At 44.4% G+C, this 23,066-nt stretch overlaps 1 pseudogene; it reads left to right on the top strand.

Annotated features, from left to right (window-relative positions):
• The window catches only part of LOC116568780, a 48,026-nt pseudogene that overhangs the window by 9,285 nt on the left and 15,675 nt on the right, over nt 1–23,066 (top strand).

The following is a 23,066-nucleotide window of genomic DNA, read 5'->3' on the forward strand; positions in this document are numbered from 1 at the left end:
AGGTAAGCGGCAAGGCAGGGAGAAGTGGGGGCGCTGTGCGGGACTGGGGGTGTGGGGTAGGATAGGAAGGGAGGAGGGAGTGCTCTGAGTTCTGACCTCTCACGAGCTAGAGACACCCGCTGAGAAGGCAAACATGTTCCATCTAGAGGGGAAAGGGGAGGCCATTGAAATTGTAAATGACATCAAACTATCCAATATTCATCGACACATATTTGTTGATTATCCGTTATATTCCAGGCACTGTTCTAGGCCCTGGGAAATAACTGTAAGTCAGAGAGTGAAAAAATCTCTGCTCCCCTTGAGCTTCTATCCTGGTGAGGAGGGACCTGCCGTGGGTGACACAAGTAAACCAAATAGTCAGAGTGACAGAGGAACATCAGAGAGGGGGAACGCAGAGGCCAGGGTGGGGAGGATGAGGAGTGTGTGGCTGAATTGGGTGGTGTGGGATGAACCTATTAATATGGTGAACTTTGAGCCCAGTGTCCAGGGCCGTGCAAGAGTGAGCCATGAGGCCATCAGTGAGGAGTGTCCCCGGCAGAGAGAAGAAAGTGTACAAAGGGTCCATGCAGAAACTGAATCACGTGCGTTAGAAAATCCTGAGTGAGAAATGATGTTTGGTGGTTCCTGCGGATGTAGTGTTTGATTAATGGGGATAAATAATTAGTTAATTAGTATATAAGCCTACAATTTAAACATTTGGCCTATAATTACCACAGAAGAAATCGATATTTGAATCTTGGACTATGGTTTAAGTAGGAAATTATGTCTTAAAATGACCTTTTCATTAGGAAAAGCTTTAACTTATTAATTAATAATTTACTGACGATTAATAATTTAATTATTTACCCAGAAGCTCTTGCATAACGTATTGATCAAACCTGATTCTTTTATATTTTAGAGGTGCCCTAGTTCATGCCTCGGGATTGCACAGGGCAAAAGTTATCGGGGCAGAGCGGGCGTTTCAGGGTAGTTCAACAAGTGTTCTCGCACTGCCAACAGGCGAGTGAGTTTTCTGAGGCCCCCTTTATAAGACTCTTCCCACTCTCATGACCTAAGACCCTCCCAAAGTCCCCACCTCCAATCACCATCACCCTGGGGGGTTAGATTTTAACACATGAATTTTAGGGGCGTTCACTTTGCCCTGGGAACCACGATGAGGAGTTGGGGATATGACAGGAAGCAAAGCAAACATGATGTCTGCTTCCACAGGGCTTCCACCTCTAGGAAAATACAGGTGATAAACATGTCAGTCAATAAAGAATAAAACATAAAAGATCCGTGAAGCAAACCAACAGGGCATGGTGGCAGCATAAGCACAGGCAGTCAGTCAAGTCACAGAGAGTCAAGGAAAGCCTCTCAGAGGAGGTGACAGTGAAGCAGAGATCTGTAGCAGGAGCCACTCAGGGATGCCGCCTGGAGAGAACACCCCCAGTGGAGGGAACAGTGCACACAGCGGGGCGGGGGTGGGAGGGCAGCTGTGTCCACGCGGGACCAGCATGGCCGGGGCAGGGGGGAGTCTGAGAGGAGCAACATCAACTGTTTCACGAGACACGAGACCAGCAGTGCTCCTTTGGTCCAGCGATCACACAGATGCAAACTTATCTTGCCGGAGCCAAGAAAGGGGTTTGCCTTTCTTTTAGGAAGAAGAGATACGGTTTATTTTTAAAGTCAGGTTAATTGGGATGTAATGGATACAATGAAATGCATGCGTTTTGATATACGTTTTTACGAGTTTTGGCAAGTACATACAGTCGCGAAGCCACCGCCATGATCATAATACGGAATGGTTCCATCATCCAGAAAAATTCCCTTTGTAGTCACTCCCTTTTCCACGTGCCGGCTCCTGGCAACCATGGACGTGTTTTCTGTCCCTATAGTTTCTGTCTCACTGAAATCACACATCACATCATGCTTTCTGCATCTGGCTTCTTTACTTAACAGATTGCATTTGGGGCTCAGCTAGGTCGTTGTGTGGTTCCTTTTCCTCGTTGACTAATACTCTGTAGTGTGGCTGTACCACAGTTTACACCATTCCCTAACCGGACGTGCTTGTGCTGTTTCTGTGTTTTGGCAACGAATAAAACCAGTGTTGATATCTACATCCAGTCTTTTTTTTAATGTGTGCAGACATACATTTTTATTTCTCTAGGCTAAATACATAGGAGTGGCATCGCTGGGTCATATGACAGCATTTGGTTAGCTTTATAAGAAAGTGTCAAACTGTTTTTCCGAAGTGTCATTTCCGGTCTCAAGATCAGCATATAAAAGTTGCAGTTAGCGCTGGAGCAAGTCAAGTTAGCACAAACATTTTTTTGTTTGTTTGTTTAATTTTATTTATTTATTTGATGAGAGAGAGAGAGTGAGAGAGAGAGCACAAGCAGGGAGAGTGGCAGGCAGTGGGAGAGGGAGAAGCAGGTTCCCTGCTGAGCAGGGAGCCCGATACCGATACCGGGCTGAGTCCCAGGACCCTGGGAACAGGACCTGCTCTGAGGGCAGTCGTTTAACCGACTGAGCCACCCAGGTGCCCTCATTTGTTTTGTTTTAAAGGTAACTAAGACACCCTTTCTTTTCTATCTCTCTTACTGAATTCTTAGTTCACTTCTTGATTGGATTCTGCGTTGTTTGGATATGGGTAGAGAAGGTCACGTTGACATACTGTTGAATAACAGTAGAAGAAATTGTAACAGGATCACAGACCGAGAGCAAATGGTAGGAGCGGATGGTCTCCTGCTCTGCCTGGGGTCATCCTTGTGTCCCAGCCTGGTTCGTAAGCAGGTGTGCAGCCTGGAGATGACACCCTAGGCTGCTCTGGCCACAGCTTGGGGTCAGAGCAACTCAGACTTGCGGCACAGCCCCAGGAGGCTGGAATCAACTGCCTGGACCGTGATAGAACCTGAAACTAGGGAGCGGATCCTGGAAGCTTCAGGGCTCAGCTGTGCTGCTCAGGAGGCTGGAATGACAATCGTGTGACCCTCCACACACATCTGGGATGCTTTGCATGGCAGTGTCCTTCCCTAGGTCCTAAATTATCCTGTTGGAGGTGCCCTAAGTATCAAGTGGCTGCGATTATAGCCCACGTTACCTTCCACTTAGTGCTGCATAAACAGCTTACCTGGGCGGAGTGGAATTTAGTGGATGCAGTATATATGCAATCACCATGAGTAAGAGACCAAGTGACACAGTGGTACCTGGGCCTGTTTTCTGAACACCAAATAAGGGAAGGTGGTTCCATCAATGGTTTGGGGGGACTCCTGTGTTTTTTTCTTATAATGTTTACTCGCTATTCGAAATAAAATTGGAATTTGGGGGACATCTTGGTATCTTTTGAGGACAAGGGGACAGGATATTTAAAATAAGGAGGACAGTCCTGGAAAATCCAGGGTTAGAGCCACTTGTCCTGTTACCTTCGTAACAAAGATGGGGCTAGAGCAGGCAGACGGAGCTCCGGAGTTCAGGTCATGTGCTTACAGGCTTGGAATCAAAGGAGCTTGGGTCCCAGTCTGGTTCTGCCTCTTCTAAGACTGTGCTCTTGGGTACATTTCTTCATCTTTTAAAGCCTCCATTTTTTCATGGGGGTTAACGTGGTCATTAAGTGAGATTGTGTTTGTAGTGTTTAATGCACGGTATGATACAAGCAAGACTTCCGTTAATGATCGTGATTATGATTATTTTCTTCCTTTTGTTCCTATGCAGAGAAGGGAAGGTGAAATTTAAGACCGGATGATTTTGAAACCAAAGGTGCGGAGGAATTTTTTTAACATTTATTTTATTTTATTTAAATTCAATTAACATGTAGAGTATTATTAGTTTCGGAGGTAGGGTTCAGTGATGCATCTGTCTTGTATAATATCCAGTGTTCATGACGTCCCGTGCCCTCCTTAATGTCCGTCACCCAGTTACCCCATCCCCCCCCGCCTCCAGCAACCTTCAGTTTGTTTCCTATGATTAAGAGTCTCTTATGGTTTGTCTCTCTCTCTCTATGATTTTTTATTTTTCCCTCCCCTCCCCTATGGTCCACATACAAGTGAAATCATATAATTGTCTTTCTCTGATTGACTTATTTCGCTTAGCATAATACTCCCTAGTTCCATCCACATGATTGCAAAGGGCCAGATTTCATTTTTATGATGACTGCATAATATTCCATTGTGTATATATACCGCATCTTTGTTACACATTCATTTGTCAGTGGACATCTGGACTCCTTCTATAGTTTGGCTCTTGTGGACTTAACCGTGCAGAGGAATTCTTTGGTCCTATGGCAGCTTCCATATTCTCTAGTTGTTTCCCTAATTCGGCAGCTAAAGATATCTGGAAATTTCCAGCTACATTAACTTTCTATTTTTGCTGTCCAAAGGGCCACAAACTCAGTGGCTTACAACAACATAAATGTATTATGTTGCAGTTCTGTAGGTCAAAAGCCCTATTTGGGTCTCACGTGGCAAAAATCAAGGGGTCGGTGGGGCTCTGTTTTTTTTTTTTTTTTCTAGAGGTTTTATTTTTTTCTTACGTGCCATGGGGAACCCGGTATGCAGCCTGAATTCACAATCCTGAGATCAAGACCTAAGATGAGATCAAGTCAGACGCTTAACCCCCTGAGCCACCAGGTGCCCCTTTTTATAGCAGTTCCAAATGAGAAACTTGTTTTCTTGCCTTTTCCAGCTTCTCGAGGCTGCCCACGTTCCTTGACTCACGGCTCCCTTTTCCATCTTGAAAGTCAGCAATGATAGCTTGAGTCCTTCTCATGTCACGTCTCTCTGACCCACTTTTCTGTCTTCTTCATCCACTTTTAAGGACTCATGCCATTAAATGGGGCCCATTTGGGTAATCCAGGATCATCTCCTCTCAAGAACCTTGACCTTAATCACATGGTAAAGTCCCTCTGTCATGTGAGGTCACACATTTATAGGTTCTAGGGATTAAGATGTAAACATTTTTGGAGGGAAGCATTATTCTGCTTATCTGCTTATCATACCAACAAATTCAAAATACGTTCAGATGGAAAACTAAATATGAGAAGAGAGGAAATATCAATAGGATGTATTTATAGCCTATATATTAACCCCAAACTCAGAGTAATACCTAAGGACCCATAATTAGTTATTTTTTTTTAAAGATTTTTATTTTATTTATTTGACAGAGATCACAAGTAGGCAGAGAGGCAGGCAGAGAGAGAGCTGAGCAGAGAACCCGACGCAGGGCTTGATCCCAGGACCCCGAGATCATGACCTGAGCTGAAAGCAGATGCCCAACCCACTGACCCACCCAGGCGCCCCCAATAATCAGTTATTTTTAACTCAATAAGCTCTTATTAGAGAAATTTCCAACAAGAGTAATTTTGTTATATTCTATCTCCTACTCAAATAACCCAATCATTGTAATACTTAAAATGTATTCACTTGAAACAATCCTTCAAAGACAAACGCATTGGCCACTCAAGTCAAACTATAGCAAACTCAAAGATGTGTTGTCTTGTTCTCAGTAGGGCTCCGCAGAGGAAGATGGAGACACTTGTCATATAATAGCCCCTCACCATATACCTGTAGACATAACTACCCACTTGTATAATTTCTGCACACAGTCATCCCCTCCACACATGCTTGTGCTATTTTTTAAAACCGAAAAAGGAGCTGTTCCCATTGACATTGTGCTTGAGTGCAATGCACTTGACCACCGTTGGAGAACGTGATCGCCCAGCTGACAGACGCAGAGAAGACTCAGCCTGTGTAGTTGATGAGGTGCGAGTAACACTTGCTTTTCTTTCCAGCAGATTAGATTATTTTTCTTTTTGCAATGGCTTTAGCAAAACTTTGGAGAAGTTCCTACTTCATTTGACAGAAACCTGAATCATTGAAAAAACAAAGAGGCAGGGAGGTGGGGTGGTAGTTATGGGAAGAGGCCGATGTGAGTAAACTCATTAACAATTCCATATTTGAGGGCAAAATGATCCAGAAACACATATTATTTTCCTCATGTAGCATTCTTCACTTCTGTAAGAAAAATATATGGATGTTACTGTCCATTTGTTCCACCAGTCTATACCTTGAATCGTTTTCCCAAGAGTGATGTGTTTGAATTCATATTTTCCCCAATACTCCCTGGGACAAAGAACCTGTATTTCCAGCCTGTCTTGTTAGAAGTGATTTGTAGACTGTGGTTAAAACACTAAATAAAGATCATAGGTACGTTAAATGAGGGTAAATAAAACCCCTATTTTAGAAAAAAGTTTCCTATAAGAAATAAAGGTTATTTTCCACTCACGTTGCCCACCAAAGGCAGATCAGATCTCTGTCTTTGACCTTGCACAGGGTCGCTGGGGATTGTGATCACATGGATTAATAGGTGTTGTAGAGAAGTGCAACTTTCTGCTGGTAAAACTTGAAGGGTTGAAATGAACTCACGAGACAAAAATATCTCCCAATAACACAGAATTCTTTGAAGCAGTTGCCAGCTCCCAGCTCTCAGGCCATGCTTGGTACAGGCACTGCCCAAGAGATTTGAGAATGGCAGTGTTGAAGCCAACATCGTGTGAGAACAGAAGCTAGAATGGAGACCAGTTCATAGGGCTCCTGGGTTCTCTCATTTAATGGCTTCCGGGTCTCTCACAGCTGGCGGGGAGCCTTGTACCAGCAGACGACAGTAATCAGATGTGACCATGGGAGCAAGGCTTACTGTCCCTTCACTGCATTCCAGAATCATGCCTTAAGGCCCCAGGTACCAAGACAGTTGATTTTGCCAACTCTCAAATCACTTCCCTGCTCTAAAGCTCCGGCCTCTCCCCCCGGGGGCAGGACAGCTTGGTGGGTGTGGACCAAATGGACTTTAACATGGGTGAGGTCCATGTCCAGAGGTTCGGTATTACTCACTTAAATGATATTAAACTGGAGTTAGGGTTTGGAAAATTGAGAAGGGAGGATGGGAAAGGAGAGAAGAATGCAGACTCCAGAAAACAGAGGCACAGCCTTGAATCTGCTCTTGACTTCAAATAGGTTCTGTTTATAAAGAAGGTACACTTATGTTTCAAGGGCCAGAGTCACCCGTTGGGCCACTCAACAAGTATTCACTGGGCACCAATTTAGGGATGGACTTTGTTCTAAGCACCAGAGAACAAAACAGATGGAATTTGGGACAAGTTTGCATTCTGGTGAAGGGAGGCAGATCACAAAGAAGTAAACAAACAACAGGGTCAAGTCACAGACTGTGGAAGGAGAAACTTGGGCTAACGTCTGAATGTCAGGAAGGAACGGATTATGCGAAATGCTGGTAAAGAGCACTCCAGGAAGAGAAGAGTGAGTATGGAGACCCTGGATTAAGAAAAATCTAGGTGGTCTTGGGGCGCCTGCGTGGCTCAGTTGGTTAAGGGCCCAACTCCTGATTTTGGCTCAGGTCATGGTCTCAGGGTCGTGAGATCGAGCCCCCAGTCAGGCTCCATGCTCAGCACAAAATCTGCTTGAGATTCTCTCCCTTTGCCTCTGCCCCCCCCCACTTTCTCTCTCTCTCTCTCTCTCCTCTCTCTCTCAAATAAACAAATAAATAAAGTCTAAAAAAAAAAAAAAAATCCAAGTGGTCCTTGAGCAACAGAAAAGGGCCATGAGCTGGGAATCTTTTCTCCTGAGACTGTTTTATTTTGTTTCATTTTTTTAGATTGTGGTAAAATATACATAACAAGATTTAGTACTTTAACCGGTTTTAAAGAGTTTATTTATTTATTTATTTTTAAGTGATCTCTGCACCCAACATGGGGCTCGAACTCACAATCCTGAGATTAAGTCACACACTCTACTGACAGAGCTAGCCAGGTGCCCTCCCCTGCTCTTCTCAAGTGTACAATTCAGTGGCATCGGGTCGGTTCCCCTCATTATGCAGCCATCACCACCACCCATCTCCAGCACTCTCTCATCATTCCAAATGGAAACTACCCATTAAACACTAATTCCTGTTCCCCTGTCCCCCAGCATCCCGCAACCGCTGTTCTAGTTTTTGTATCTATGGATTTGACTTCTCTAGGTACCCCCATGTAAGTGGAATTATACACATTTTTCCTTTTGTGTCTGGCGTACTTCAGTTCGCATGTTTTCAGGTTCATCCATCTTGTACCTTGTGTCACTCTTTAAGGCTGTGTAATATTGCATTGCATGGATATTCCACATTTCTGTCTGTCCACTCATCTGTCAGTGGACTTTTGGGTTGCTTCTACCTTTTGGCTATGGTAAAGAATGGTATGGACACTGGTTTTGAGACTCAATACTTTTTAAAAAGATTTTATTTATTTGAGAGAGAGAGAGAGAGAGAGAGAAAGAGCACAAGTGGGTGTGGGGGTGCCATAGGCAGAGGGAGAAGCAGACTCTCTGCTGAGCAGAGAGCCTGATGCGGGGCTCGATCCCAGGACCTGGAAATTATGACTTGAGCTGAAGGCAGAGGCTTTAACCAACTGAGCCACCCAGGCACCCTGAGACTCAGCTTTAAGGTGAAGCACCAGTGATCTCATTTAACTCTTGTGATGGCTGGATATGTGATGGAAACACACATGAATCATGTTAAAAAAAAAAAAAAGTGGGAAAGTGAGGTAACTGATAGTGTCTGTTCTCCATCTCTAAGATTTATACTTAGATAGTTATTTTACTTATTTCTATTTATTAATTGACTTAGCATTATACATTTCAAGATATTGATTAGAAGTAACTACAAGGGGTTATCTATTGAGACTGGGGACTACATTTTGAAATCATTGTATTTATTTTCTTTCTGCAAGTGTTCAATGTAAAGAATATAATGACACATTTTTTAAATTTATTTTTTATTTATTTTCAGCATAACAGTATTCATTGTTTTTGTATCTCACCCAATGCTCCATGCAATCCGTGCCCTCCAATCCGTGGCTCCTCCAACCTGCCACCCCCCCACCACTTAAAATCCCTCAGATTGTTTTTCAGAGTCCATAGTCTCTCATGGTTCGCCTCCCCTTCCAATTTCCCCCAACTCCCTTCTCCTAACTTCCCATGTCCTCCATGCTATTTGTTATGCTCCACAAATAAGTGAAACCATATGATAATAAGACACATTTTTAAAAATAGTATAATGTGAAGAAGCATGCAGAGATGACTTGGTCTCTGAATTGTCCCCAAACTTAGCCGGAATGTTCCAGAAGAAAGGATGGCTTTTACACTGATGGAGCAACAACAGAAAGAATAGCTCTGTCCTTGCGGCTGTGTCTGTGTCTACAAAACCTTGAGTGAGTAAATACGCCGCCAGATAGGTCTCCTTCAAGGTCACTGCAGTGTCTTTGGATAGTGGCTCTGAATTTCCCATCAGCCCCACTCTACCCACAATGATGGGGAGCAGTGACGGTCGTGCCCTTTTCCACATTGATGGCGATTCTCTGAGGTATTTCTTAACAAATAAATAAATGTAAGCACACATCTGACATTTATCTAGTAATGTGCTTTAGGAAGGAACCAAGTGATTCACTGCCTACCTCCCCCAAAATACATTTTGAAATCTTAACTGGATTCCTTAGTTAGTCAGGTAATGCCATTAGAGCTGAAGGCATTCATCCAAGGGAAAGTCTCCTGACTATTTTAAAATCCTGGTCTAGTTTTTAAAAACAATTCATACACTCTCTGTCATACAGAAAGACGTAGACATGTAGCTACCTGAAGTATTTTCACTGTAAACTTTTGTGAGACCCCACAAATGGATCACGGGGTTTTCTAGATCCAAAATCTGTCTACTCCCGGCATTTTTTGCTGTCAAAGACTGTGTAAGAGTCCCCCTGAGCTACTGTGATCCTCTTATCCACACTCTCGAGGCTTTCCAGACATTAACAAGTGGGACTGTCCTCATTAGTGAAGGACCTCCCAGCAGGGGAGAAGGTGGGAGGCCTCCCTAAGAAGGTATCATCTTGCAAAGATGCTGCCGTTGGTTCTGTGGGCAGATACGATGGGGAACGTAGGGAGCAGATGGTGAGCTGGAATGGCAAGTCGCACAAAGTTTGAATTACTGCTGCTTCTTCCCTCCCCATAAGGATGGAAACAGGTTTTTCCCTTTGCCTTTTCCCACTAGTGTTGCAGATAAGCAAAAGCTGTGGCAGCAGCAACTCCTGGCATCCCACTGAGAACACTCCCTTCCCTGAAGGTTCCTCCCTCTCAGGATCTAAAAGGCTAGCAGCGCACTAGTCCCGGAATTAACCAGATTGTCAGCGCCCTTCGGGTTTAAGCTGTGGAGTCTGCAGACACAAGGGTAGGAGGCCTGAAGGATGTCTGTTTTCAGTGATTTGCCTCCGCGGTTTTTTTTTTTTTTTTTTTTTTTTTTTTTTAAAGATTTTATTTATTTATTTGACAGAGAGAAATTACAAGTACACTGAGAGGCAGGCGGAGAGAGAGAGAGAAGGAAGCAGGCTCCCTGCTGAGCAGAGAGCCCGATGCGGGACTCAATCCCAGGACCCTGAGATCATGACCTGAGCCGAAGGCAGCAGCTTAACCCACTGAGCCACCCAGGCGCCCCATGCCTCCGCGGTGTTTGTACCGTTGGGAACACGCGCTGCAACTGAGTTTCCGGTGTGGCATCTAAACAAATGGGTTCCTTCCCACCCTGCCCAGTTTCCGCCTGCCTGTGTCTACATTTCCCTCGAGTGTGAGAGGGGTTTACAGCCCACGAACAACCACTGGGAATGTTGCAGTCTGGGAAAGGTGGCAGTCACCCATGACACAGAAAGGCAGAGTGGAAGGCTTGGGTTGACACAACGAGCAGAAGCTACAAATGCGTCCCTGATCTAACACCGTAAAGGAGACATGCTCTGGCAAGACTCCGGAGTACCGGCTCAGACTTCAAAAATCTGATCCGCCCGGCCGGTCCCCTTCCCACTTCTGTATCCCTGACCTCCACCCCCAAGCTTAAGACCTATCATGCCCTCCTTCACAAAGTGAAGACCCAACTCCTTAGCAGGCATAAAACATACCATGCTTTCCCTTGATCTAGACTCTGTCTACCTTCCCAGGCCCAGCTTTAGTTCTCTCCCTCCCTGACCCCATGTTCCAGGCAAATCGCTGTCTTAGTCCTTGGAAGTCACTGCGCTGTCCCTCACCCCAGATCAGGCTTCTCCGTCCCAAAGCCCGATCCTCCCTGCTTCACTGGTGTAGGAAACATGCAGCATGCTTGGAGGCACAGCCTCTGAATCTTCTTCCCACGTGTGAGGACGTTCCTCACCTCATACATCCTGTTGGGAAATGGCACCCGTCTTCTTTTCCAGAAGTCGAAAAGACCTGTTACTCAGTTTGCCAAGGACACGGCAACCTGCACTGTCAGGGGGAGCGGAGCCAGGGCTTGGCTCTTCCACGGCGGCTGTTTGGAATGCAGGATCTGGAAGGAATGCCACCAAGAAGCAGGGCAGGGAGGCCTCCCTCCTGGCCATGGTGAGGGTATGGGGAGCAGCGCACACCTCCTCGGGGCTCCCTGCGATGCCCCACCAACCCGCAACCTCCCCTCACACCAGCACTGCTTTCCCAGATGCTTCTGGAGCCTTCCCAGAAGCTCTGCAGCTGGCCGGTGTCTCCAGGGCTTCCTGCTGGAGTCTGTTTCTGAGCCTTGCAATCAAGACACAGACTGTTCCACATGACCTGCTTCAATGTGTCCTTCAAGACCGCTCTCAGCCACAAATTTGTCGAGAAGCAGCGCCCCTCCCTACCGACCCCTAGCCAGGCTTCTCCTCTGGGATCCCACAGAAGTCTGGTCTATGGGGGCTCAGCCCTGGTGACGTGGCGTCACGACCAGACATTCACCCTCATACCCCCTCATCGAGAAGGAGTTGTGCCCTCTTGGTCCCCAGAGGACCCTGCAGTATCTGATATGACATGAAGTAGTAACAGCTGTCCCAGCAATCATAACATTCACACCTAACATTTACTGAGGGTCTGCTCTGAGCCAAGAGATATGCTATTCCATCAGGCTCAAGACAAAGACTTTAACGAATGAACCCATACCAAGAGATGCTCACAAGATAAGTTTGAACAGTGTGGCTCAGGCAACCCCAAGGAGACATTGGTGCCGATGCGTCGGTGAGTACCCCCTGTTTGCCCTCTTCTCTCCTCCTCCGGATAGATCTCCTGTGTTCTGCTCTTGTCCTCAGCTAGGTGTCAATTATTTTCTAGAAGGGTAATTAGCTGTGGTTACGGTGTTAGCTGCAAGTGCCTTTGTCCTTCAGAGACGCTTCTCATGTTGTGAAAAGGGTTCAGGAGCTGGGGATGGAGAGCGAGAAGGCCTTTGTACCTGTGCCAAGGGCTTGGGGATCAGCTCCCCTCCTGGCAGAGAATTTCAATCTGAAATGGAACCAGAGGAGATGAAACAGAAAGGTTCATGCCTGTGCCCTCAGAAAAACAAGACTTAAAGACTGAGAGACTGATTTCCTCTAAATGCTTGGTTTATAGGAAATTGAAAATATTGTAGTTTTCTTAAATGACAGGGCGTTAATCAGGGATTGCCTCAGACTGACCTTGGAAAGATTTCCCTTTGGTATTCCAGAGACATGAATAAGAAATGACCCAGGTCAGGCTGGTTGAGACCAGCCTGTTTGTATGACTGGACCGGTTCTGTCTGCCTGCAGTATTTCGGAGCTGGTGCGCATGTGTTTCGACTTTAGCGGACTCTGACTGAATTCCTGCCCCTTTGCATTTTCTGCCCCTAAGCAGCGCCCACCCTGAGCCCTCAGCGGACCCGCCTGCGGCTTGCTATGGTTTGTGTGTCCCGAACTGCAAATCTTCTATTCTTGAATAGACTCATCTCTTTGAGCTTGCCTCAGTTTACCTCTTTATTGAGGTCGATGCTGCCCTCCATTTTTCTCTTCTCAGGGAAGTCCTTTTCTGGGATCTTCCTAAGCCCCAAAGAGATTTTGCCATGTCTTGGCTACCCTGTTTCCCCTGGGGTAGGCTCAGGGTGAGGAAGAGGAGAGGGACCTGTAGACAGGCCTGCTGACTCTTCTGTTCTCATCTCCCACTTTCCCGCCTCCTGTCCGAGGGAACACAGGATGGACACCCTATTTCTGAAAGGCCTGTGCTGGGCCACCTCTCTGTCCAACACGTGCTATTTTACCTTAACGCAAGGTCCGGTGAGCAGAAGGCCGTAAGGTGACGGGTAAATCCATCCTAAAAACAAAACCAAACAAGCACGGGGAAGGCAGGACACAGATGGGACAGGATGGCGACAGAGAGTCACCGGGTCTGCCTCGGGTTGTGACCGCCTGCCAGACTGTCTTGTGAGGTTGGGAAGATGTGGCTGGAGGAAGCTGGTTCCTTGTTTCAAAACAAACAAGGCCCTCGAGTCCTTTGAACAGCTAAGGGAACAGAACCCTCCAGGAAGACGTATTCTCTTCTCTCCTCTGAACTGAGATCCTGATTTACAAGAGAGGCTGGTGTTGGCTGGCAAAATGGCGGTCACCTACTGATCACTGCACCAAGGGTCTTCCGGGTGGCCTTCACGTCCCAAGCCCACAGGAAAGCATGACATTGTTGACATAGTTGACTGTGGTGAGGGGCTTGCCATATTTCTGACTCCACTTTCGGGTTCCTGTCTCTGAGCTAAAAGCTTCACAAGTGTGGCTGTGGTGAGACCCGACCAGGTCCCTCTTCCTGCTCTTCGCTTTGGAGCCCCCCCTACGCAGGGAGCCCTTTGAAGCCGGGGCCATGTGCGTGCACATAGACCAGGAATTTGTGAGCTCATCGCCTGTCATTCTCCCTACAGAGGGGAGTGCCGGGAGCTCCTGGCTTAATTTGGTCAGTGCCTGCATCGAATCTAAGTGAATCCCCCCATTTTAGGATAAATCGACCTCAATTATCAAGACTAGTTTACCTGCACTGGATAGATCAGTCATTAACCTCTTTTAGGTGCTGTGGAGCATTTTAAACTTTTGTGTGTTTCTCCCGATGTGCACTGAGGAGATTTTTAAGCTCAAAGCCTTTACAACAAACATTGAAATTTAAGTGCTTTGAGGATTATTTATTTTCCCCGCCATGGCCCCAGGGTAGAAGAAGATTCCAGTACTTCTCACCATCTGCCCTGCTCCGGTCCTGGTTCAAGTCACTGCCAGCTGTTTCTCAAACCCAGAGGAAGTCCACAGACACAGCTCTCCATCTCTGTCCTGACCCTGTCCCCCATCCAGCAGTGAGAGGTAAACCGGTGTAAATCATACCACATCTCTGGTTTAAGACTCCCTTACAACTAGAAAGCCCATGCTCCAGGGGTTCTACAAGATCAACCTGATCAGGCTCCCACTGGCTCTTCCAGCTAACCCCCAGCACCCCTCCCCCAGCTCGCCCCTGGATCCCCACTCTCCAGGCCCTGTGTCCTTCTTTCTGTCCCCAAGCACGCCAAGCTTGGCTCCTCTCTGGGGCTTTGAGCTTGCTGCCCTTTCTGCCATTTGCAATTCCCCTAGATCTTGGTATGGCTGCCCCATCTTATTGTGAAGACCTCAATTCACATCTCTGAGGGAGACTTTACAAGATAAACCAGCACCCCTTGCCCACCTCTGCCACCCTGTCTCACGTCTCCCGCATCCTACGGCAGCAGTTACACATACTTGAAGTTAAATTATTTCAAAAGGACAGTTTACGCGTTTATTGCTGATCTACCTCCCTACCCAGTACTAGAATATCAGCTCATGGGAGGCAGGGACACAGATTCTCTTAGTCACTGCTGTGCTCAGTACCTGGAACAGCGCCTAGCCTGATCAATATTTATTAACTGTCCAGCAACAAATTTAGCATTTAATAAAATTTATCTGATAAGTGAACTAATGGTCACAGAACAGCACAGGTGACTCTCAAATGCGTCATGCTAGCGAAAGAAGCCAGGCTCAAAAGCCTACATACTGTAAAATTCCACTTACATGGCATTCTGGAATGGGGGAAGTGATAGGGATTAAAAAGAAAAAAGAAAGATCAGCACTTGCTCGGGGTTGGGGTTAGGGTGGCAGGGGTTGACTACAAAGGGCACCAGGGAGCTCTGTATCCTGATGCTGACAGTGGTTACTCAGCTGCGTGTTATTAAAACCGTATTAAAACCACTAAAGAGGAGTGATTTTTTACAGGTAAATGATACCTCAGTAAATTTTGTTTTATTTAATTGCCTGGAAAAATTCTTTGCTCACCTTAAATAAGCATCCTCTATTTCTAGTTTTTATTAATTTTTATTGAGCTCTAATTGACATATCACATTGTATCAGTTTCAGGTATACAGCATAATGATTCCACATTGGTACATATGGCATAAGGATCAGTACGACGAGTAGTTAACACCCATCCCCACACAGGGACAAAAATTCTTTTTCTTATGATGAGAACTTTTAAGATTTACTCTCTTACCAGCTTTCAAATATGCAGTCCAGGATGAATTAGAGTCGTCGTGCTCTACGTTACGTATATGGACATGACGTGTGTGTGACTTATTCGTCTTGTCGCTGGAGATTGGGACCCTTTCCCTTCCCTCACCCATTCTGCCCAGGCTCTGGCCAGCGCCAATCAGGTTCTGTATTGATGAGCTTTGTTTTTGCTTTTGGATTTCGAATACAAACGAGGTATTTGTGTTTGTATTTGTATTTGTCTTTCTCTGTTTGACTTACTCCATTTAGCATAATGCGTTTGAGGTCCATCCATGTTATTGCAAATGGCAAGATTTCGTTCTTCTGTGGCTGAGTAATATTCTTGCGTGTGTGAGTGTGCGTGTGTGTGTGTGTGTGTGTGTGTGTACATGCCATATCTTCTTCATCTATTCATCTACTCATGGACATGGTTGTTTCCATATCTTTTTTTTATTTTTTTATTTAAAATTTTTATTTATTTATTTGACAGACAGAGACCACAAGTAGGCAGAGAGGCAGAGAGAGAGGGGGAAGCAGGTACCCTGCTGAGCAGAGAGCCTGATGCGGGACTCGATCCCAGGACCCTGAGATCATGACCTGAGCTGAAGGCAGAGGCTTAACCCACTGAGCCACCCAGGAGTCCCCTGTTTCCATATCTTGGCTATTGTGAGTAATGCCGTAATGAACATGGGGGTGTGCGTATCTCTTCCAGTTAGCTTTTTCACGTTCACCGGTTCCAAAAGGATCTGTCGCTGGATCCTATGAGAGTTCTATTTTCAAATTTTAAAGATTTCATTTATTTATGTATTTATGAGAGAGCACATGCTCGGGGAGAGTAGCAGAGGGAGAGGGACGAGCAGACTCCATGCTGAGCACAGAGCCCCATGTGGGGCTCGATCTCCAGACCCTGAGATTATGACGTGAGCTGAAACCAAAGAGTCAGATACTTAATGGACTGAGCCACCCAGATGCCCCCATTTTTAATTTTTTGAGGCACTTCCATATTGTTTTCCACAGTGGCTGTGCCAATTTACATGAACTAAGCCTTTAATGGTTTGTAGAAAAGCTCTCATATTGAACGTTTGTTGAGCAATCACCATGTATGCACATCCTGTCTGCGAAACCCTTGGGTGCAGCAGGGTGTGATGGAAAAGCATTACATGGACATGAGCTATGCGCTAGATGGACTTCAGTTTGAGTTTTGGCTTTGCCAAAACACAATAATTACTGCGTGTTTTGGTTAGGATTTCTCGGTTGCAAGTAACCAAAACTGTCCACCCCTGAATAAGCCAACTGCCAGAAAGAGGAATGACATAGCTTCTCAGCTTTTGGTGGGAGGCAGGTGCCAGGAATTAGGCTCCCACCAAGACTCCATGCTGTGGGAGAGATGCGGTTCCCCCAAAGAGAAGTAGGGTGCTCTTAGGATTCCAAGACAGCACTGAGAGATATCCAGTGTCCTGTGTCACCTTACCAAACCCCTCTGAACCTCTGTTCTCTCATATTTAATTCCTACCTCTCAGAGTTATAAGAATTAAGCAAAATAGCTCATCTAATGATTTAGATGTGATGCTTTAGAGTGCTTAGAACATAAATGTTGTTTTATAAATTTTCTCTTTCCCTTTTCCTTTTGACCTATACCTCTGCCACTGATTTAGTATTCCTAAACTCAGAAAGCTTAATAATTTGGGGCTCTGGGTGGCTCCGTGGGTTAGGCCTGTGCCTTCAGCTCGGGTCATCATCTCGGAGTCCTGGGATTGAGCCCCACATTAGGATCTCTGCTCAGCAGGGAGCCTGCTTCCCCCTCCCCCCTTCCTGCCTCTCTGCCTCCTTGTGCTCTCTCTCTCTCTCTGTGTCAAATAAATAAATAAATAAAATCTTAAAAAAAGAGGGCATAATAATTTACTTAGGTCCCCAAGCTCGACGTCAGGGAGTGAGCTTCAGTCTGTTTTTCTGTTGGTTTCACCTCCTAAACACAGGCCATTCAGCCTTCTTGCTGGTCCACCTGCCTCCCTCCCCTCTCTCCCCGAGGCAGTCTAGCATGATGGTTCTGTGCATGGACTCTGGAGCCAAACTGTCTGGGTCTAAATCTTGGCGTTGTGCCTTAGTAGTCACAAAGCCTCAATTGAGTTGCATAATTTCCGTGTGCCTATTTCCTCATGTGGAAATTGGGGATGATAATCGTTCCTACCTCAAAAAATTGTCATAGGGATTAAATCACTCTACTCATTTAGGAAGTGCTTGGGTCATAGGGAGAGCTTTACAAGACATACTCTTCTTCTTCTTCTTTTAAAAGACTTATTTATTTATTTTAAAGAGAGAGAGAGGTAGGGAGAGAGAGAGAGTGCTCACATGAGTGAGTATGGGGAGGGGCAGAGGAGCAAGAGAATCCTGAAGCCAGCTCCACTCTGAGCACAGAGCCCCATGCAGGGCTCGATCCCGGGACCCTGAGATTATGACCAGAGCTGAAAGCAAGAGCTAGCCACTTAACTGACTGAGCCACCCAAGTGCTCCTACCACACGTGCTTCTTTTTAAAAAGTTTTAATTAGTATTATTTATTATATTTGTTATTAATTATATTAAAGGCACTAACACTTAATAAATATTTTTGAGCAAGTAGGAGGTTCTCTGCCTGCAGTGCAAGATTTTCAGCATGTCTTTGATTGACCATAGCTATCCCAAAGGAGGGTTCATAGGGGATATAGTGTGACCTGATGTGTCACAGAATTGAATCCTACAACATCTGTGCAACAGCAGAGGATGGTGACATCAATTATAGCGCATTTGTACAAATGCTTTGCAGCTATTAGAATGATGAGAGTACATTTACTAACATTCATGGTATCAAACGAAATGAAAAGAACAGATTATATAAGATGATTATAGTTTGGGATTTTTTTTTGAAGTGCGGTGAAATACATACAGTATAATTTACCATTTTAACTGTTTGCAAGAGTACAGTTCTGTGCCATTAAATACATTCATATTTTGTGAAACAATCCCCACCATCCATCTCCGGCACTTTTTTTTTCTGTCATTTCAAACGGAAACTCCATACCCATTGAATAATAACTCCCCATTCTTCGTCCATCCAGTCCCTGGCAACCACTGTTCTTTTTATGAATTTGTCTGTTTTAAATACCTCACATAAATGGAGGCTTATAATATTGTCCCTTTGTGACTGGGGAAAACATTCACTTAGCATGTTTTCAAGGTTCATCCAGGTTGAAATGCCACACGTGTTTCTTAAATAAATCTACCCTCTTGCTACTTTCAGGATTATCTTCCTAAAATTTGTCATTAGGATGGGAATTCTATCAAATGCCCATTCTTCCTACTCTGGTCTTGTGTGTGTCACAGTCTTGGGACTGTGACAAAGGCTCATGAGAAGTACCTGAAATTGATATAATACTGTATGTTAACAAACTGGAATTAAAATAAAAACTTATAAATAAATAAACAAACAAAATAAAAATATCTGGCTACAATTGTAAAAAAAAAAAATAAGAAGAAGAAGAGGTAGCAATTTTCTGGGATCATGGTCAGGACCATGCACCAAAGCACTTAGATCCTGCCTATGAAATAAAATGTTGACAAGAGATTGATACATACTGGAAGTCAAAAGAATATTAAATTACTCACACATTTTTCTCACATAAAACAAAGAACAACATCAATCAGCAATAGGATAATTCACACTCAGGCTGTTCAATGGGTAACAAGAAACCCAAAACTATTAATTGCATTTTGACGATGTAGCCAACTCCCCCACCATAACTATGTTATAACTTGTTATAATTTGAAGTTGAGGTAAAAAATTGTCCTTCGGGAAATATTTGGTGAACAGAGGAGATGTGGTTTAGAGGAAAGTTTACAGTATTGGATGTTCAAAGGCCTCACTCACACCCTGAATCCACAATTACTAACTACTTATTTGAATGTGTTTGTTCATTTATAAAATGTGGTTAATACCACTATTGCTAACGTATTCCTCAGTAAGTTGTATGAGATACATATGTGAAGGTGCTCTGGAAATTGAAAACTACATTATTATTATTATTGTTATTGTTGTTATTATTATTATTACCAATCATGAGGGAATAATATCTGATGAGTTGATTATTCTAGCTTCATCAAGAGTTGCTTTCTACAATTCATAAGACAATACTTGTTGGTTAAAAAAAGTAACTACTGGTTTTTGTTGAAAAAACAGTAATACATGGCAGATGGTTAAAAAAAACCTTGAATAATATGAGAGTATCTATTAAAATGTAGCTCTATCTTCTTTATATCTTTCAACCCCTGTCTTTCTTTCCTTTTCTGTACAGATGTGTAATATACACTTTAAATTGTAGAACAGGGAAAAACCCTATTTCTATAGAAATAAGAATGTTGTTCTTCATCTTGCTGTCCTTACTTACTAGCCTGTCCTGGCAGCCTTCGAATCAGTAGATGTCTTCAACGAAGATTTCCCTGATTGGCTTAGCATTGAATACTGTGGAGGTGCCGGTCCCACTGTGGACATTCGGAGGGTTCCTATTACAGGCAATACTGCAGAGTACAACCTTGAACATCCATCTTTGTGCACATGTGGAAATCGATTGAACTGGAGGTTTAAACAGTTAAAACAGGTAAAGATATGCAGGGCCTGTCTCAGCGTAAAGAGATGAATTGCATCTCTTTAGGGGACAGGGGGAGTGGGACATTGTAACTTGCTCCCACCTAGGTCACCTAGGTGGAGTTCTCAGGTCTACAAAATGAAGACAAATATCACAGGGCCATAAAGTTGAAGGAAATAATTGTCACAGTTACCAGGAAAAATCTGCACTTCCACTATTCCATTCAATATGGTGCTGTAGGCATCTGCGTTCTGGAATCAGCACCTGTTTTAGCTCTGCGGGATAATCCTTTTACTGAAAACTTTGTAAAAAAAAAAAAAGAAAGAAAGAAAGAAAGAAAGAAAAAAGAAAAAGAAAGAAAGAAAGAAAATTCTAGAATGGGTTACCTGTGGGGGTGCCTAGGTGGCTTAGTTCGTTAAATGCCCAACTCTTGATTGTGGCTCAGGTTATGATCTCAGGATTGGGAGATCAAGCTGACTGAGCCCCACATAGGGCTCCGTGCTGGGCATGGACCCTGCTTAAGATTCTCCTTCTCCCTTCCCTTCTACTCTTCCTACCCTCTCTTAAAAAAAAAAAAAAAAAAAAAAAAAAAAAAGAATAGATTATCTCCATGGAAGCTGCCCAGGGTTCTGTCATTCTGCTTTTTTGTTTGGGTATGGGAATATTTATAAGATAGCATGTAATGGTGCCTAGGAAAGACAAAGCGAATAGAACTTCCTTCCGAGGAACAAGTGATAGCCTTCTTCCTCTTCCAGCTTCCTAATTCATTCTCCAGTGCCTCTAGTGCATATGCCTTCCAAAGTCTGCTACATTTCATTTTAATTCAGCAAATATCTACAGGCTATTCACTGTGTGCCAGACACAGTCTTAGCCTCCGGGAAAGAAATGTGGATAGCCAGATAGAATTGCCGCTCACATAGAGTTTACAATCTCCTGGGAAGGGAGAGGTTGCAGAGAAGTAATAAGGCTTTCATTCATTCACCCATTTAAAACATACTTAATAAGTGATTTCTTAGCATGGGCCAGGCGCCATGCTAAGGAGGTAGAGATAAAAAGGTGAATAGGATGGTCAAGGTCCCAGACTTCTTGGAACTTAAAGTTTAGTGAGTAAGAGAGAGAGAGAAAACAAACCCCACAAATAAGATAAATATAAATCATCCCAAATTCTGTAAACAAAACTGGTATTGAGAAAGAGGGCGATAGAAGATCATAACTGTAAAAAGGGTGAGTCAGAGAAAGCTCCTGTAAGAAAGGGTCATTTACAATAATACTAGAAGGGGGGCTCCTGGGTGGCTCACTTGTTAAGCATCTGCCTTTGGCTCAGGTCATAATCCTAGGGTCCTGGGATCGAGTCCTACATCAGGCTCCCCGCTCTACAGGAATTCCGCCTCTCTCTCTCCCACTCCCCCTGCTTGTGTTCCCTCCCTCACTGTGCCAACTAAATTTTAAAAATCCTTAAAAAAAGACTGAAAGAGGAGAAGGATCCAGCCCAGGGAATACTGAGGGAAAGAGAGTTCCAGGCAGAGCTCACAGCCTATGCAAAGGCCCTGGGCAGGCATGAGCCTGGCATGTTGAAGAAATGAGAGGAAGCCAGAGTCAAGGAGTTGTGAGTGAACGGAAGAGAGGCTTGAATGAAGTTTGGGGAGTTCATGGTGATGTCATTCAGGGTCATGGTAAATGGCTTGGCCCTGATTTTATTCTAAGCATAATGAGAGGCCAAGGCAGGACTTTTTTTTTTTTTTTAAAGATTTTATTTATTTATTTGACACACAGAGAGAGAGAAAAAGAGAGGACAAGTAGGAGAAGCAGAGGGAGAAGGAGTACTCCACTGAGCAGGGATCCCGATGTGGGGTCTGATCCTAGCATCCTGGGATCACGACCTGAGCGGAAGGCAGATGCCTAACCTACTGAGTTACCCAGGTGCCCCCAAGGCAGGATTTATATGCTAAGAAATAGTCCAGTCTAATTTGTGTTTGACGAAAGTCACTCTTGGTACTGGTTTGTGAATGAATTGGAGAGGGGGCAAGAATGGGAGCAGACAAAACATTTAGGAAGCTTTTCCAGTATTCCAGGTGAGAGGTGGGGTGGCACGGTTTATGATGGGGCTGGCTGGCCGGTGAATCGGAGTTAGAGCTGAAGCCACATTCATCAAGGCTTTCTGAAGGAATGGAGGTAGGAGGGAAAAATAAAGGATCAAGACCTCTGGTGTGGGGCTCAAGAAGTTGGAGGGCTGCTATGGCCATTCACTCAGACAGCCAAGATGTACAGGAGGAACAGCAGAGCTGAGGAGGAGGTGAGTGTGGTTAGGCGGTAAGGGTGGAAGTTCCTTATAATGTGTTTTGGGGACATCCCACTAGAAAGGTAGGATAGGTAGGATATATTTTGATAGGGATGATGGTGGATCATGGCTTGAGGACTGCTGGGCCCTTTGGTCTCTTAATATGCTTGTGCAAGTAGAAATGTCCAGCAGATGATAAATGACCTGAATCTGGAGCTTGGGAGAGAGGCCAGGGCAAGAATTCTAGATAACAGATGAGGTCAGACACGCAAAGAATTCAAGAAAAGGGAACAAGTGATTTGTCAGCTGCACCACTGCATAGTTCGCTCTGACCACAGCCAACCACCCCCTATTTCTCCTCCTATCATACTAGACATGCCACAGTGTACATATATAGAGATTCCTCCTAAATATCCCCAAAAGTCTTCACTCTCAATGTTGAGGCAGAGGATCCTATAGTGAAAGAAATTCCTTCAAGAGAGTTGGCAGGGAAGTGACATGAAGCCTTTGAGTGAAATATAGACCTTTTCTGATATAGTCTATTTACCACAGTAAAATTTCCTTATGTACAAATTTATTGATTATTAAGGAAATTTTACTGTGGTAAATAGACTATAATAATGAAACCCAACCAAGTAGGTGTAACTACTTGGTATCACTGCAAATATTTTGTGGTTATGAGATTTAATTTCAATATTAAGTTATCAGTTGCACCTAAACAGTAATGTTTTTATTACCTTGATAAGCAGGAACAGGATTAACCTAAAAGATTACTTCAGTATGTTATCAGATATCCTTCCACTTAGTATTTTTTCTCATCAACAG

Source organism: Mustela erminea, chromosome 11 (assembly GCF_009829155.1).
Source record: "Mustela erminea isolate mMusErm1 chromosome 11, mMusErm1.Pri, whole genome shotgun sequence".
Taxonomy (NCBI): domain Eukaryota; kingdom Metazoa; phylum Chordata; class Mammalia; order Carnivora; family Mustelidae; genus Mustela; species Mustela erminea.